Raw genomic sequence first — 19102 nt, 5'->3', positions numbered from 1 at the left:
AGGGTAAGTGATTCTTCCTCATCTACAAAGCATTCAAGTGTGTAGAGAGAAAGTCACAGAGGCAGGTGAAGAGAGCCGGTCAGGTGTATAAAGGCAAATGAGCTCTGAAATGTGATTCTGGTGCCGGAGACAGGATAAATGATACTCAGCTCAAGTCATATGAAGATCCAGAGCTTTCTGTGCAAAAATGTTTCTTTCTGTCCTCCACACTTAATGGGATAACAACAACTTGCCCAGAAGATGCTTGATGAAAGCACAGAGATAATGAGTGAAGAAGAAGGAAAGGCAGATTTCTCGTTATTAAAGGATTCTAAGAACTGGATAGGCAACGGACTACATGTAGAAAATATTACACCAAAATCTTGAGTTACGTATAAATAATCTGAAAATGCTCATAATTCTTGCTTGATTCATCTGAAAGGTTCAGACTTAACATTGCAACACATAGCATGTAACTCTGAGAAGAAAAACTCCCAAAACAAAAAAGGATTGGTCGGAAGAATGAAAACCAGAGATATATTTCAGAAACAAACTTCATTGTAAAATCTGAACTTTGGATCCTGATTTTGCTGGGTTCAGAAGGAAAAGGCACGGAAAGACCACAAGTTGTCTAATCTTCCTTTCCCTGTAAACTGGCAGGACTGGGTAGACCAGTTGTTCTCAATTCAGGAGGCGGGTGGAAATGTGTGGATTCATTTTTAGTCAGGGGTCAGAAGTAGTGGGTTGGAATGGGGAGCACTGTGGGGTTCATGGGTGGAGCCAGGAATGTGGAATTTCCTACGATGCTTTGGATAGTCTTACCCAAAATACCAACAGGGCTTCTACTGAGGAGCAGTGGGATCGCTGATGTCGAAGGCTCTTTCAGACTCTAAATTCTTTGAGATATGAATCTAGCTGTATGAGTAGAGTGTTATGAAGCTGGGCCATGGCACAATTCCTGGAAGTAGAGCACTCAAGGATTAGTAAGGGAGAGTCCTCCACTTTGCCTGGAGCCATCTGAAGACAGGAAGGCATCCCTCTTGCTTAACACAGGAGCTGGAGTCCTGGAGACATGCACTATGTGAATGAACACATGCAGGCACAGGGAGCTAGACAGAAGTGGAGGCCTCCGATCATCTCCTTCCCCCTCCACTAACCTCAGGAAGATAGAAAACTTCATCAACTACCAAGTAAATGCCTGAGTGAACCTTTGGGGAAGTCTAACTGTAGTCTAACTAGGTCAAAAAAGGGAACATGGGAAATGTGATGATTTCTCTGTGTATTTTCAGAATTATTTTGAAGGTCTCTAAGTGAGGCATCGCAAATACACGCATGCACACAAATACAGCCACGCCCACTCAGCACACATGCAGTCCCGTCCAGCAGGGATGGCTCAGTTGTTAGGGGGAATCACTTAGAAGGCTTCAGCCCCCAAGACACGCAGGGAGTAGTTGTCTAGATTTTGGGTCTGTTTTCATCTTAATGAAAACTTGTATATACAGTCAACTTTGGACACATTTATGACATGTCTGTCTACTAGGCACCCTAGGACATAAATCAGAGAATGTTCCTCCCCTGCTTAAAATCCTACAATGGTTTCCCATTTCACTTAAAAGTCCAAATTCTTTTCCGTGGGCCCATAAAACCCCATATCTGGCCCTGCCCTAGCCCTCTGACCTCATCTCAAGTAACAGCCCTTCTTGCTAATTTACCTTCCAGCTCTTTCTGTTCCTTAAACGCATTAAGCTCATTTGCATCTTGGGGCCTTACACTTGTAAGCCCTCCTCCCTCCCACCAATCTCCTGGTTTCTTCTCATTCTTTAATTGTCAGCAAAAAATGCCCCTCCTCATGCCCCATCTCTGTGCCTATTTTCTTTTATGCACAGCACATGTCACCACTTGACATTCTTTTACTTAATGGTTTACGTGCTTATGCGTCCCCAGTAGAATTCAAACTCCATGAGCTTAAGATTATTCCCTCTCAAATAGTGACTAAGGAACGCCAAGACTAGACTTGCACCCTCTTCTTGGGGAAGTTTAAGTTAAAAGGAAACTTTTTGGGGTCGCTTGTTGGTCAACTGACCCACTTTTGACTTTGGCTCAGGTCATGATCCCAGGATCATGGGACTGAGCCCTGTGTTGGTCTCCACATTGCGCGCGGAGCCTGCGTGAGATTCTCTTTCTCCCTCTGCCCCTCCCCTGCTTGTGCACATAGGCACACGCATGCATGTGCTCACACGTGCACTCTGTCTCTTTCTTTCTCTCTCTAAAAAAAAAAAAAAAAAGATATTTAAAGGGAACTTTTCCAGAGGAAGGATGCCACAGATCATCAGGGAAGGCTGGTAGCCCACCAGGGGCCTTGGCAGGGAGGGTCCTATGCAGTGCATGTAGCTTATGTCACTGGGGCAGTGGGGAGAGAAAACTGGGCTTAAAAAGTCAAAACCAAACAATCCAATCAGAAAGGAAGAGGAAGAAATAAGATAAAGGAAACGAGACAGGAAAATACCAGAGAGAGGCTGTGTGGTGGGTGGTGGAGAGTTCCAGCCGCATCGAGCACTGGAGGGGCGGTGAAGGCCACACTGCAGTGATGACACCCAAGTGTTGGACATGAAGGTGCTTCCTGCCCTTCCTCCCTCATGAGGTTTCTCAGATGGGTGTCAGCTTCTTAAAAAAAGAAATTTAAGACTAAATGAGACTGCAGGGATTGAAGTTCACACTGTCATTTACAGAGAAGGAAATGGGAGTCCAGGGAGGCTAAGCGACCTGCTCAGGTCACACAGCTGGCAGCAGCAGAGCAGAGGCCACAAGCCTGGTCTCCTGCCTACAGTCCAGTGTCATTACTGCCTTAAGCTTCATTTTAGGTTCTGAAGGAGGATTTCACTTAGTTCCTTTCTATAAGCATAAGAAGACAGCAAAAAGAAGAGGTGTAGGGAGAAGGCTGTGGTATGGACAAAAAGAAGGTGAGGGAGGGTATGATTTACATTGCTGTTGGGGGCATTTTTTAATCAAAAGCCAAAGGTAAATGGATTATGAACCAAAGACAAAGAAAGACCATCACCGTCTGGACTTAAATGAGAATTAAAAAAAAATTTTTAATGTTTTATTTTATATTGAGAAAGAAAGAGAGAGACAGAGAATGAGTAGGGGAGGGGCAGAGAGAGACAGGGAGACACAGAGGCTGAAGCAGACTCCAGGCTCTGAGCTGTCAGCACAGAGCCCGATGCAGGGTTCGAACTCACGAACTGTGAGATCATGACCTGAGCCGAATTCAGACGCTTAACCAACTGAGCCACCCAGGTGCCCCAAGAATTTTAAATGTGTATTTCACCCCCATTCAAAACCAATCTGAGTTTAACAGCAGAATAAAACAATAACCAATAAACTCTTGGACCAATCAGGTAAAAAATCCTCCATATTAATGTACAGAAATTTAAAAAAACCAAGAGCATACAGAAGATTATAAAACAACAGCACAGTATTTTTTACCAGTCTGGGAAAAGCAGTAAAGGATCACAGCCCATGACCCTCCCATGGTGACCCCAAATCAACACAGATTGAATCAAGGGGACAGCAACATGTATAAAATATGAGATTTGTTTGCTTATAATTCTGTTTTTCTAAGTTGTGTTTCCATGACTACCTGGTAAGCGTAGTTTTTGCCTTGATAGTGAAAAATGTTTTAGAATTCTGGTTCCTCAGTTCTCAAACACCTCCCTCAATAGCAACATGCCCTCCCTTATAGAGAAACCATACCAGATTAGAAGTATCCATTTATTGTATGAGGAAATCTACTTTCAAAATACTACAATATGAGAATCACATTATTTAAAAGAACAGAAACAAAGTAATCTGCCTCTTCCCCATAAAACAATTAGTACAGTTACAAAGAGGTTTGATCAAAACTATTTTTTTTAAGTTTACTTATTTATCTTGAGAAAGAGACCATGTGCGAATGGGGAGGGGCAGAGAGAGAGGGAGACAGATTCCCAAGCAGGCTCCTCGCTGTCAGCGCAGAGCCAGACACGGGGCTCAAACCCACGAACTGTGAGATCATGGCCTGGGTTGAAATCAAGAATCGGACGCCTAACCGACTGAGCCACTCAGGGGCCCCAGAGTTTTGATCATTTAAAAATAATCTCAGAAACACACAGAAATTAAAAACAGTTCTAAGTCCTGTCAATATAAATTAGTATTATCTTACGTGGGGACAACTTTGCCATGTGTTTCCATATGTTTTGGCAGCTCAGCATTCATTTATCTTACTTGTACTGATGTCCTTCACTTTCTGTTTGGAGACCCCTTTCTCCCTCACTCTCAGACCTGTGGGTCCAGAGGTGTTTGCTCCCACTGCGAATACAGGAAGAGCAGGTGCTTCAGGGCCGGCTAATCAGAGCCTTACATTCTTTTGGCCCCACACACTTTTTTAGCGCCAGCCTGTGAACTCTTTAGAACCAACGGAGTTTGTGGCCTGCAGTGAGGCCATTTCCACTGGACGGGCTGGAGTTGGATCTGTGAGGATACGGGGGCTAGAATAGCCACACTCATCCTTTGACCGCATGGTGTCTGAAACTGAAACCAACAAGTGGGGACCTGGGCTAGAGGAAAACCAGCTACTGACACATCCGTACCCGAGGCTAGCCCTATTCCTGGGCTTTTATTTTACACTAACAAACAAATTCTTCATTTTGTTTGAGATAGGACAGTCAGGTTTTCTATCACTGCCAATACAAATACTCTCGTGATGTAGAAATCAGTAGAAGAAGTGAGTGTTGAACGTGACTAACCATAAAATGTGTTCTGATTTAAGGTCAGGTGCAGGCTAGTGCAGGCTCTCCTGGGCCAGGAAGCTGCTGTCCTTGTTATGTGACAGCAAACACGCTGCTGCCACCTATTGAGTCCTTGGCCTCATAAGTCCATGAGCCTACTGATGGTGCATCACTAGAGATCTGGAGGAAACATTCAGAATGTTGGCATGTGTCGGCTATTTCTTGCAGTCCTCAGTAAGAACCACAGGGGAGAGATAATTTAGGCTGAAGCTGACTAAAGGCACAGAGAGAGAAAAAAATACAACTCTCTGTTAGAGGCCTTTTTTGGGCTGTGATCTGCAACCAAGATGGTTGAGAGTCAAGTAATTTGGAACCCTGTGGTTTGGAAAACTCAAAATTTCCATGCTATGCTAACACTGGATAAAGTAGAGTCAAAAGGTAAGAACCATATCAAGAGATACGTTTGGAACACATGAGAAGGCTGATACCCCAGTGTCCCTCCAAAGACCTCTTAGGTCCTCTTATCTGAACATAAGGGCAGTTACTTTCTTTGTGATACACTGGGATCCATCTCAGGAGCAAGGTGTAAATTATGAATGGTTCTACCATTTCAGGCCATTGTTTCAAACGGTACCTAATCAGAGACTAAGATTGAGGCCCAAAGTTGAGGAGTGGAGGATGGTTCATTTGTTAGGAGACAGAAATGCCCACGTTTAAAGACTTGGTCCCACGTTTAAAGACTATGACTTGGGGCCCCTGGGTGGCTTAGGTAGTTAAGTGTCCAACTCTGGATTTCGGCTCAGGTCACGATCTCAATGGTTGTGAAATCGAGCCCTGTGTTGGGCTCCGTGCTGAGCCTGCTGGGAATTCTTTCTCTCCCTCTCTGTGTCCTTCCCCAGCTTGTGCATGCACGTGCAAGCGTTTTCTCTCTCTCAAAATAAATAAATAAATATTAAAACCAAAACCAAAACCAATGACTATGTATGACTCAACACAATCTTGGGTTTTGGTCACATGGAGTTCGGGGATTGGAGGCACCTACCAGATTTTTATGGCACTGCACTAGAGTATAAAGTCCAACACAAACAATGATTGGGGCGCCTGGGCAGCTTGGTTAGCTGAGCCACCAACTTTTTGATTTCGGCGCAGGTCATGATCTCACACTTTCTGAGTCTGAGCAAGGAGGAGCCTGCTTGAGATTCTCCCTCTCTTTCTGCCCCTCCCCTGCCTGCACTTTCTCTCTCTCAAAATAAATAAATAAATGAACAAAAAAAAAAAAAAAAAAGAAGAGATCATGACTGCTCAAAGCCTAAGGCGATCCCTAGATTCCTGATGATGGTCGGTGGGCCGAGGAGTATGAGCAGGCCTGCTCTTAGAGTCGGCCCTGGAAGACAGCAGGTAAAGAAGATCCTTGCAGAGAGCAGAAGCAGGGTAAGCCAATGGCTGGCAAAGTTCTCATCCCACTGGGAGCATGGGGAGAATCTGTTTGGTGGGTTATGAAATATGTTGGAGACTGGCGACCAATGTCTCTTCTTGCCCAAATGGGAGTTTAGCCACAAAGTTCCTCCACTGTTTTCTCTCTGCCATTGTATGCTGGGTATCAAACTATATTGGAGCCATACATGCAGTTCTGTATTTTCTACTAGCTACATTATAAAGAGTTTTAAAAGGGAAGTTATAATAATATATTTAGGGCCACCTGGTGACTCAGTAGATGGAGTGTCTGACTTGGGCTCAGGTCATGATCTCGAGGCTCCTGAGTTCAAGCCCCACGTCGGGCCCTGTGCTGACAGCTCAGAGTCTGGAGTCTGCTTCAAATTCTGTGTCTCCCTCTGTCTCTGCTCCTCTCTTGCTCTCTCTCTCTCTCTCTCTCTCAAAAAATAAGTAAACATTAAAAAAATAGTAATTTACCTAATATGCTATTTCAAAAATATCATTACAACATGTACTCACAATAAAAGAGTATTAATTAGGCATTTTGCACTCTTTTCTTCGCACTAAGTCTTCAAAAATATATATTTTACTACCGGCAACATTTCAGGTGCTCAAGAGCCACTACCATCCTGGACAAGACGACTCTGGATGGTGCAGCCTGGTGGGAAGGAGCCCCATCTTACTCCTCCTTTTCCTTGACAGGATACACCGATGACACTTCACACAGAATCAAAGTCAGTCCTGGGATGTCTCGGGGCTGCCCAGAGGCACCCCCGGGCTCTAGCTTCAGGGCTAAGAAGAGTTTGTCCTCCTTGAAGCCATCTCTTAAAACTTCTCAGGTCTGTGGCCAGTAGAATTAAAGACCCAAATCAGACTTAGTGCTGACAGTGTAGCTCAGGACTTGAATTCTCAGCCAAGATATACTGTGTATATAATACTTCCAAACTGGGGGCTCAGAAAAGATGCCCAAACTCAAAAGCCTCAGTGACTTTCCACTGTTCACCAAGTAAACTTCAGAGTCCTTGCAGTGACTAGCAAGGCCCATGGGGACCTGACACTCCCCCACTGGACCGACACTCCACCCCCCCCATCCCTTGTCCTCAGGCGTTTACGACCATTTTCTCCTGGTTCGCGGCTTGCTCCCCTCCCTCGTTCACGTTCTCTGTTGCCTGTGGTTGGCCTGCTCTTCCCACTAGAGAAGGAGCCCACAGGGCAGAGCAGTTGCCTTGTTCACTGCTGGCCCCCCAGCTGCTTTAGATCACTATCTGGCATATCACCAGGGCTTGAACACTAGTGTGTTCAAGGGATTAAGAGGATCCAACTCCAGGGGTGCCCGAGTGGCTCAGTCGGTTGAGCATCAGGCTTTTGTTCAAGTCATGATCCCCGCATCAGGCTAGCTGCTGCTGGTGTGGAGCCTGCTTGGAATCCTCTGTCCCCCGCCCCTCCCCTGTTCAAGCGCTCTCTCTCAAAAATAAATTTAAAAACATTAAAAAATATCAGGGTGCCTGGGTGGCTCAGTTGGTTAAGTGTCCGACTTCGGCTCAGGTTATGATCTAAGGGTTCATGAGTTTGAACCCCGCCCCCCCCCCCCTGGGCTCTGTGCTGACAGCTCAGAGCCTGGAGCCTGCTTTGCATTCTGTGTCTTCCGTTCTATCTCTGCCTCTTCCCCGCTCATGCTCAGTCTCTCTCTCTCTCTCTCTTGCTCTCAAAAATAAACATTAAAAAAAAAAAACTTTAAAAAATTAAGTAAAAGCATCCAACTCCAAGTTTAGTTCCATCCCTCACTGAACCTAAGGTTGGGGTTAGGCTGCCTTGGGCTCAGGCGCATGTAAGGAAGCAGCCGGGGTAGGTTTGTGCTGGATTTGTTCCTCCAAAAGGCCCTGAGAAGGGTCTGGCTTTTCCCGCCATGTGGTGACACAGGACAGACATTTACAAAGATAATGTGGGGAACTGTCAACACATGTAACAACTCTTTTCTCAAGCAGGGTTAAGTGCCAGCGTCAGGGACATGACAGTGCTTCTTAGGCTTGAAAATGGTGAGGTGACTCCCTTGATTAGAGAAAAGGAAAGCCACATCCAGAGTGGGAAGAAAGAGACCCCAGCACCATCCAGAAAGAACATTCCCACAATGGGTTCACATATTCGTACTCTACAAATCTGTATTTTATCTCCAAGGACTGGCTGTCCAGTATACTATGTTCTGAGGACAAAATGGAGAGACCTGTTTTTCTACATGGACAGTTAGACAGTCTAAAAAGATTTTTTAAAATGTTTGTTTATTTTTGAGAGAGAGAGAGAGAGAGAGAGAGAGAGATGGAGCGCAAGCAGGGAAGGGGCAGAGAGAGAGGGAGACACAGAACCTGAAATAGGCTCCGGGCTCTGAGCTGTCAGCACAGAGACTGACATGGGGCTTGAACTCGGACTGGCGAGATCATGACCTAGGCCGAAGCTGGACGCCCCACCCACTGAGCCACCCAGGCACCCCCAGTTTGAGAGTTTTTTATGCTCAGCATATAAGGACAACAAATGCTGAAGTTGGAACATCACTAATTTTATGTCTTTGATGGACAAATGCTTTTTATGTGTGGAAAGGCCATTCATGATTCCTTTGAAAGCACTGTCTTGTCTTAGGTAATTTAATTAAAATGCAACCATTTCCCAGTTGGTCCCTACCATCCAATACACGTGGCCCCCAGGGGAAAACCCATGTGAAATACAGAGAGACGTTTCTTTCAACCCAAGGGGAAAACTAGTGGAAAGCCCCATTTTCACATCCTGCTGTGTATCCACTTGTATAGGCAGTAGGGAGAAACTCCTGCCTTATGGATGGATAGCTGTGTGTTCCCTTTGGGTTGCTAATCATTAAGTGTAAAGCCCAGGATGGGGCCTTCACAATTATTTCTGGGGTGGGGACAATAACCCTATTGTTCTTCATTCAGACTTCTCTAGATGGTTACCCAGTGTCTCTCCCTGGAGAGCAGGAACCGCGGGACAGGAGAACCTTTCCCTGGGGTACTCGGGAAACAAGAGTTTATATAGCTCTGCACCTTTGGGCCTGACGTCACCCATCTGAACAGAGCAGGAAGGGCTCCGCCACCCAAGACTTCCCCTGGGACCCCTGGCACAGAAGCCAGGCCTGGCCAGTGCAGCTGTTACTGGAAGAGGCAGGCCTAACCACTCTGCATGTGGTCAGGAAATGGAGGCATTTGTGGGTGTCAAAATAGTGGGAGGCCCTTGGGGGCTTCAAATCTGGGGACCAGAGATGCTAGACGACTTGCAGTGTACCTGACTGTCCCATTCTGTGAAGAACTGTCCCACACGGTTTTCAAAGGTCCTCCTAGAGACTGATGTAGGAAAAAAAGTGTTTATAGTGATCTGATCCTAGACCTTGGCCCTATGTTAAATATAAACTCAAAGTAATTAAAGCGCTGTTATATTAGCCCCTGAATGTTCCAGTAATGCAACCAGTCATATAAATGAAATACTAGGTTTCGCTCAGCTTTTTACAAACAGTTGTTCCCCCTTGGAAGATCATCTGCCCAAAGACATTGCCCCTGGAGGAGCGTAGTTCTCTAACTCTTTTCCAAGCTAGCGTGAAGTTGCGGCTGCCCACTGACTACAGGTGGCTACAGGTGGGGGCACAAACACTCAGCCAGTTTCTTCACTGTGTTTGCTAATGAGTCGTACCTGATCATTTACAAATGGTAGTTATTTTATAATAAATTAGGTTCCTTTCATTTCTCTTTCTTAAATTTTTTAAATGTTTGTTTATTTTTGTGACAGAGACAGAGCATGAGCGGGGGAGGGGCAGAGAGAGAGGGAGACACAGATTCCGAGGCAGGTTCCAGGCTACGCGCTATCAGCACAGAATCCGATGTGAGGCTCGAACGCACCATGAGATCATGACCTAAGCCAAAGCCGGACGCTTAACCTACTGAACCACCCAAGCTCCCTTATATCTCTCTTTTTTTTTTTTAATTTTTTTAATGTTTTTTATTTTATTTTTGAGAGACAGAGCGACAGTGTGATCAGAGGAAGGTCAGAGAGAGAGGGAGACACAGAATCTGAAGACAGGCTCCAGGCTCTGAGCTAGCTGTCAGCACAGAGCCTGACGCGGGGCTCGAACCCACAACTGTGAGATCATGACCTGAGCTGAAGCCGGATGCTTAACCGACTGAGTCACCCAGGTGCCCCATCTCTCTCCTTTTTAAATAAACTTTATTTATTTTGAAAAAGAGAAGCGGTGCTGCAGACTCTGCAGCACCAGCATGAAGCCCAATTTGGGGCCTGAACTCACAAACTGTGAGATCATGAATGAGCTGCAATTAAGAGTCAGACACTTAACTAAGCCACCCAGGAGCCCCTATTTCTCTTTTTAATTCTGGATAAAGATAATATAGATTTTGGAGGAAATCACCTGTAAGGTCAGATTATTTCATTGATGGAGTTTCACTGCAGTTCGTGAGGTGGGCCCTGGAAAATAGCGTAGTGGGTGCGAGTGGCACAAGGCTGAGAGCCACCGTGCCTGGGCTCAGTCAGGGCTGCGATTTGCAACCCAGGAAGGAGAGAAAGGAGCCGTGGAGACCACAGCGCTCACCCACAATCCAGGGAGGGGACTTGGCACTTATTTCCAAACAGGTCACAGAGGCACGGCGCTTCTTTCTCCTGTTTCGTAGCTGACCCTGCTTCTCTCAGGGGCTTGGCTGAAACAGAATTTATTCTACTTCAATGACCCCAGGTTCCCAGGGGATTCTGCTACTCCAAGAACTTTCTGCCTCCCATTTGGCTGCTCTGGGTTCTCCAAATGCCTGGGAAAACAGACGGTTGGGAAACCAGTTCCAAGTTGTTTCTAGGGGATGGCTACCCTACCAGGACATGGGGAAGCCAATGGAAAGTGATTCCTACTGGACCAAGTGCATGCACTCGGTAGTTCCCTCAATGCCACATATGGGTGCAAGGCAACAAGGTCAGGAAAGGGTGTGATCACAAGGGGTGTGTGTGTGTGTGTGTGCACGTTTTGTTTTTGTTTTGCTTTGTTCTTTTTGCTCAGCACTGACCACCCGACTCTTTCCCCTGCCTCACGGAATGGCTTAATCCAGCCTTGGACCATTTTATTCTGCTTCAGAACCATTCTGACAGTCTGATCAGTTGGTGTTTTATGTAGCAAGCAACTCCACAACTACATTTAAATATTGACTAGTGCACCTGAAATGATTACAACACTGCATGCCAATTATTTTTCAATTAAAAAAACCCCCCAAGATCAATAAATAATGACTAGTTTGGGAATAACAAACCAAAGACTTGAGGTATAAGAACTACATGTGGTTTATATTTTGTAGGATACCCTCAGGAAGATAAATGGGCAGAGTTTAAAAAAATATATCTCAATGGCCTCTCCTTGCCTTACCCTGACCACCATTAAAAAAATAAACAAAAACAAAAACAAAAAACCCTAAACAATTAAGCAGAGCCCAGGCTGCTTGTTACTCTTGGCTCCTGGGAGGCAGCTGTGTTTTAGGCAAGGCAAATAAGCAGTGTCTGGGGACGGTGGCTGAGGTCAAGAACAGCCTGCTCCACTTGTGCCAACAGCCCTGCCCGGCCAAGCGCAGCCCCTCCCCGTCTCCAGGGCTGTCTTCCTCCAGATTAGCTTCACCAACTTGACCCTCTGCCATCACCGCCTTTCCTACCCTTGACCTGGCCCTACACTCAACCTCTCGGCCAGTCTTCTCAGCCAAAAAGAAAGATACAAAAGAGTGAATTGCTTTCTAGAAATAAAAATATTTTCTATGATCTTTTTATCTGCTTATGCTCTGCTTACGTGTGTCTCTGACCGCACGGCTAGCTAGAGAGCAGGGCCACTGCTAGGACTCCGTGCACAGCAGTCATCCAACAGAGGCCTTCTATCCGTCAGGTGCCAAGGCCTGCCGGCGACACGAGAGTGATCTCCTCCTGCGCGGAGCTTCCGTTCATATCTGCCCTGCTGATACGCTGCAAGGAGAATGAATTTATGCCCTGAACTGTGTAGTGCGGGTGTTCGTTTCAGCCCAGCTCACCTTATACAAAGGAGCCTCACAAAGCTGACCACCTGAAGAAGGGCTGATTCAGGCGACTCTAATGTAAGTGCCAAGTGGGGGGGGGTGGTATTTCAGTTTGAGAACCATTTCCATACAAACGTACTTGAGGGTGTCTTGCCAGACCAGTCCTCTAAAGTCTATTTAATTCATAACATGACTAAACGGAGACTTCATTTCCAAGTCTTCAAAGGAAAGGACTGAGAGGAGACAGAGGGATGAGGGCTCACTACTCTGGTGTGCTCCAGCCTCGGCCTCCACCCCCGGCCCTAGGCTGCCCTGCAATTTCCCCACTCAAAACCCTGAGTGGCTCTTGCCCCTTCCCCAGGAGAAGACGATCTCACCAACACGGTAGGACAAAACACGTCGTTTTGAAAGAGGGAAGTTGTTAACCCAAAGATGTTGAATTAGTGGGTGTTCTGTTGAGACAAAATATACAGAGGCACCTGGGTGGCTCAGTTGATTGAGTGTCCGATTCTTGATTTCGGCTCGGATCATGACCTCAGGGTTGTGGGACTGAGCCTAGCATGGAATCTGCTTGAGATTCTCTCCCTCTCTCTCTGCTTCTCCCTCCTTCATTCTTTCTCTCAGAGGAAAGGAAGGAAGGAAGGGAGGGAGGGAGGGAGGGAGGGAGGGAGGAAGGAAGGAAGGAAGGAAACATATGACCGTAGTGAGATCCTATGGCAGAATCACACTGGGGTTAATTTCCTTAAGGGTCTCCTACCTTTTAGTGTTTTCTTCCTTCACTTAAATGTATCTTTTTCCTTATTAAAAAGTCATATGTGGAAATGTTTAGAAAATATAAATAAAATTTTAAATGACTTATTAGTACTCAGACAAAACCAGTTAACATTTTGGACTTTGCTTCCAGTCTTTTCTTCCTGTGTGTGTGTGTGTGTGTGTGTGTGTGTGTGTGTGTGTGTGTGTGTCTAAAATGGGATCCTACTGGGGCGCCTGGGTGGCTCAATCAGTTGAGTATCTGGCCATTGATTTTGGCTCAGATCATGATCTCAGGCTCGCAGGACTGAGCCCCAGATCAGGCTCCACGCTGAGTATGAGCCTGTTTGAGGTTCTCTCTCTCTCTCCCTCTGCTCCTCTCTCCCACTCACATTCTCTTTCTCTCTCAAATAAAAAAACAATAAATAAAATGGGATCATACTATATACATATAGTTTTATATCCTTTTTTCACATTTCCTCATATTATTAGTCTTCTAATGCAACTTTAATTGTTGGATATTTCATTTTATGTGTGGTCTATTACCTATGTAGCTAATTTTCATTGTTAAACATTTAAATTGCATCCAATTTCACTGTTACCAATCCAGCCAGGTTAATAGACTTGTACCTAAATATTTGTGGTCATTTCAGAGTATTTCCTCAGGATACATGTGTTAGAGTACAATCACTAGAATGGAAGATACAAAGTTTTTTTCTTTTAATGATCTTGATACATATTGTTAAACTGTTTTCTCAAGGGGCAGCGTTTCTTCTCCCATTAGTACCTACTTCATTTCTTTTCAACATGTTCTATTATTAGTACTTTTCAAGATCTTTTACCAATTTGATAGATGAAAATTATATGTATGGACAGTTTTGATCTTCATTTCTTTTACTAGTGAGGCTAGCAGTGTTTCACGTATTTATTGTCTTCTCCATTATTAGTATATCTTCTTCCATTAATTGTCTGTTATCTGGATTCTTAATCATGAGGTTTTAGTCTTTTCCGTATTTCTTCCACTTTTAAACCTCAAGATTACTTAAAAGTTCCATGGCTTTCCATAGATGAAATAAAATGCCCTAACCATTGGAGGACTGGATGGATAAATAGCGACCATTTCTGTACATCAATAAAGCAAATTTCATAAATGAAGGACGGCCTCTATTGCCAACAGGTACACGCTTTTGAAAGAATTTTCTGAGAGGGCAACAGTGGCTGACTTTGTGTGGCCTGTGAGAATTTCCACCACTTCAAGAAATGTCTCCATCTCAAGTTAGAAGGAGGGTGCAAATGTCTGGGCACATCTTCCTGTGACACATCTGCCTCAAAGGCGGAAGGAAGAATGCTTGATTATTGTTCCACACGTGCATCCATGTGTGAACCTCTGAAGTCTGAGTACAGAAAACCATCATTATGACCCTGAGTCACCTCATTCCATTGTCACAAGACGGAAGTTCCCATGAACTAAGGAGTGATGTAGGCTGACCCAGTGAGTCTCCACGCTTCCTTTCTCTTCACTGTCTTCATCAGCCATTAAGCAAATATTTTGGAAGAAGTAAAATCTAATTTAGAGGGATGCCTGGGTGGTTTAGTCAGCTAAGCGTCTGACTCTTGGTTTCAGCTCAGGTCATGCATGGTCTCTCGGTCCACGGGCTTGAGCCTTGTGTTGGGTTCCACACTGACAGCGCTGAGCCTGCTTGGGATTCTCTCCCTCCCTCTCTCTCTGTCCCTACCTTGTTTGCTTGCTCTCTCTCTCTCTCTAAATAAATAAATAAATAAAACACTTAAAAAATCTAATTTAGAACTTTTTTTCTTTAATGATTAAAAACTTGGTGACCAAAACCACTTTTGAGAGAGATCACTCAAAGTACCTACAGTTCTGTATCTCATGTTCACTGAGGACCTGGCTGGCATGCCCTCCTGGGGCCTCCTTTCCACTGGGTCTCCCCAAGTCAAAGGCTCTTTCTCATTTCCTACAGTTCTCCCTCCTGGACTCAGAGGTGTTTGATGCATCTAAATGAGAAGGGCAGCCACTCTGGGGTAGAGTGCCTGGAGCATACTAAACCCTCAGCAATGTCAGCCGTCATTGCTACCACTAAGTGACTTAAAAGTCTCTGTCTCCGGGGTTAGTGCTACTTGGCAAAGGAGGAAACAGAAGGAAAAGTGGCTCTTTTTGTTTACAGAGGGATAATTCAAAGCAGTGTGAGAATGAAGAATTTACCCTATTTGATAGCGGAGAAACATTGGCTGCTAGTAATTTCAGACTCTCTATATCATTCTACAACTCATTTTCAAATCTACCTAGGACTACTTGGAAAAGCAGGTGTTGATCCACCTGATTTGTGCTGGCCCCATTCTCAGTGACCAGTGCCTCTGCATTTTTGTGCATTTCCAAACATCACTAGATTCAAAGAACATAAATTTAGAAAAAAAATGTCCCAGAAACTTCTTAAAAATACTGTTTCTCCTAAAAGTTAGAGAAATAGGAATTAAGGTAATAGATTTTACGCTCACTGCTTTGTTTTCATTCACCCGGACAGGCTCATTGCCCAACAGTAGGCTCATCACCATCCCTCTGGGGAGGAGGATGGGAAGCCACTGGACTTTTGGGCACCAAAAAGATGCCCAAAGCCCTTTGGGGTGGTCTCACCCACCTGGGGAACAGAAAACAGAGCTCACTTTCCAGGCTGCTTTATTCTAGTCATTAAGGAGCAAACAGAGAGAACAGCAGTGGTCCGCGAATGTTTTCAGAGGAGGCACATAATGAACTGGAAGAAGACAGGCTTTGAGGCAAGATCTGATTTCTCTAAGCAAGTGAGAAAACAAAACCACGATTCCTATCATTATGCCCAAGTTCAGTCACCACAAGACAATGATAGCACTGTGACGTAAAAGACAGTCATGCCAAGAGTCAGCTAAAGCTACGGCAAAATTAAATACCACACAGAAAACACTCTGAGTATCCAACTCTCGTCGCAGGAAATTCACGGAAAACCAATATGAAGATGACCGATGTGAAAGTTCATTTTCCAAAGTACAAAGGCTTCTGTACACACAACTTTCTATTCATCCGAGACTTCTTCCTACCACGTACAAACTCCTGTGGCGGCACATTTCTAGTATTCTTCCCTAGCAATAGCCACTGCTTTCTCTTCAACCTCTAACTGCATAAATGCAGAGATAAGGTTTCCTTCTTTTGCTTTGTCCCCCCTCATATCCTGAAAATTTAGATGAGTTTCTAAATACTGCTGAGAGATACAAAAATATGAAGTATTGCAAAATTTTTATAGGCGTAAGCAACACAGAAAAGTTTAAGCAATGGAACACAAGAGCAATACGTGTCCTACTCTGGATTCATTAAAGATTACTATCTGTGATGTGTGTATCATCAGTTTCAAAAATACAGCCTTTAAGGGGCGCCTGGCTGGCTCAGTCAGTGGAGCACGTGCCTCTTGATCTTGGGTTGTGGGTTCGAACCCCAAGTTGGGTATAGAGATTACTTAAAAATAAAATCTTGAGGGGTGCCTAGGTGGCTCAGTCAGCAGGGCATCCAACTTTGGCTCAGGTCTATGGCCTCACGATTTGTGAGTTTGAGGCCCAAGTCGGGCTCTGTGCTGACAGCTTGGAGCCTGAAGCCTGCTTGGGATTCTGTCTCCATCTTTCTCTGCCCCTCCTCTGCTCACACTGTGTGTGTGTGTGTGTGTGTGTGTATGTGTCAAACATAAAATAGAATATTAAAAAAAATAAAAATAAAATCTTGAAAAAATTTTTTACTTATATGCAGCTTTTAGAAGAGATTTAAATTATAATATGACCCTATTGTACACTATATTACATGGGAAAGTAACTGGAACTCATTACTGCAGTGCTAGAATTTGGGCTTTTACAAAAATAAAGTCCATGAAAGGATTAGGTCACCTTAGTGATTATTTTACTTAAGTGTAACTCCTCCCACCCCCCCTACTCCCTGCAAAAGCAAGTATACTTCTAAAAATATAAAATCAGAATTTATTAAAAACCAAGTCGGTTTTTTAATGCATAGATCTGGGAATATTAAAAATCACTATGAACTTAACAAGTTATATATTTTAATTTTCTTAATGTTTATTTATTTTTGAGAGAGAGACACACACAGAGTATGAGCAAAGGAGGGGTAGAAAGAGAGAAACATAGAATCTGAAGTAGGCTCCAGGCTCTGAGCACAAAGCCCAAAGTAGGGCTCAAACTCATGAACAGTGAGATCATGACCTGAGCTGAAGTCGGATGCCTAACTGACTGAGCCACCAGGCGCCCCAATAAAGTTATATATTTTAAATCTCTTATTCTATTTTCCTTAACAAATATACAAAAGGGAAGTACTTAAAGGTTTAGGATTTACCCTTGAGATAGTATAAAATATTATTACCTGCATGATAAAAGAAATTTATGAATTTATAGAAAAGAGAATAACATTTATAAAACATGTCAGTAAAAGCACTGTATATATTTGTATAGTGACATCCAAAGGTCATTCATTAATAAAAATATTTAAAGTATAATTAAAGGAAAGTTAAGAGTGATTTTACTCAAACTTGCATTTCCAAAATGTATCATCTGAAAGTATCAAAGATTAAGTAGAAATCCACATTCGGAAAAGAGTTCCATGGAATTCTCAGAAAGAGAGCAGGCAAAGGGTCATCCGAGGACACTCTTTTAGCCTTAACTTTGAGAATCATTCAAACGGGGGAGCTGGTGCCCGATACTGACAAAGTGCAGTTTCTTACTGCCAAGCTCCAAAGCCGGCCCACCCCATCTGCCCAGATGTGAGGATGAGAAGTCATTTCATGAAGTCATGCACAAACATGAAATACACAGTAAAGGTCTGCTGCCATCCCTCAGTCATTGCTGTGCTTGCTTAGGCTGGCGGCCAGCAGGAATAGCTCCCTCTGCAAAACTGTTTCAAAGTAATGACTTAGAGGAAGTGGTGTGCTGATACCATAAAAAAAAAAAATCCCTCAAACACAAAGATAGTTCAAAAAGCATCTGTATATGGCTCAGAGGAAACAAACAGCTCAGCTAATTTCAACCCAAAAGAAACCCAAGAGACCAGTTTACCTTGGCCGTAGCTACACACACATGCCGGAAAACTGAAGGCTGGCGATTATCTAGTGACTTAGTTTTGTGCCAAAGGGGATGAAAGGGCAGGCTTATCCATCCTGGGGTCAGGACAGAATAACAGAATAGATCCCACCCCACAATGCTCCAGACACAGAATGAGATGTATAGAAGAGGACTTTTTCACACTTTTCTTTCCTTGAGATGGGTGAGAGGGGTGGGGGCTGGACCTCAGCTGGAATGGCAAATCTGATGTTCCTTCCTAAAGCCACTGGAAGACCAGAGGCTAATTCTGAGCCTCTAACACATGGTGCCCCCATCACTGGAGCCTTTCTGTGGGGCTTTTTTCCACAGTGGTGTCTCTACAGAGCTGAGAGAGGAGCGGGCATCTAAACAGGTGTTTCCTATGCACATGGTCACTGAAGTCCATCTACAGACTTTACGATGACCAACACTGAATTCTCAGCTTCTGGACATTTAACAATATTCTTCAAACTAAGTGAACACATCACCAACAAAGATCACATTCTATTTGGTTTTAAAAACCTGAGCTTTCTGTTAAAGCAGCTACTTCTCTGAAAGAAAATCTTAAAATGATCCTTATTTTATTTTCAAATAATTTTGTTTGAGGAGATCACTAGAGGTGTCAGAAGGCGGCTTAAATGTTTCTCAGTCCTGCTTTGTATTGCTATATTGATGTCTTTATTGCTAATTGGTCAGGAAGCCTCAAAGTCCTTTGGTTTTGATCACTTGAGGAAATTCACCTCACAGCAGAAGACCTACTTATTTTATTTGATTTCCATTTTTGTGAGGGGAAGACAGGACAGAGTGACGACCTTTAATATCAGAAGTGTGTGTTGTGGACCTTCAACCAGGTAGTGAGATTTTTAGTTCAAAACATTCAGTACCGGGTCGTCTGGGTGGCTCAGTCGGTTATGCCTCTGACTTCGGCTCAGGTCAGATCTCACGTTCGTGGGTTCGAGCCCCGCGCTGGGCTCTGTGCTGACAGCTCAGAGCCTGGAGCCTGCTTGCGGT

At 44.3% G+C, this 19102-nt stretch overlaps 1 long non-coding RNA gene across 2 annotated transcripts in view; it reads right to left on the bottom strand.

Annotated features, from left to right (window-relative positions):
- LOC115287700 overlaps positions 1-19102 on the bottom strand; it is a 48241-nt gene that overhangs the window by 10721 nt on the left and 18418 nt on the right. The window lies entirely within an intron of this gene.

The sequence above is a fragment of the Suricata suricatta genome, chromosome 3 (assembly GCF_006229205.1).
Source record: "Suricata suricatta isolate VVHF042 chromosome 3, meerkat_22Aug2017_6uvM2_HiC, whole genome shotgun sequence".
Classification (NCBI taxonomy): Eukaryota; Metazoa; Chordata; class Mammalia; order Carnivora; family Herpestidae; genus Suricata; species Suricata suricatta.
Note: the sequence above shows the minus strand (reverse complement) of the source record. Positions and strands in the feature narration are given on the sequence as shown.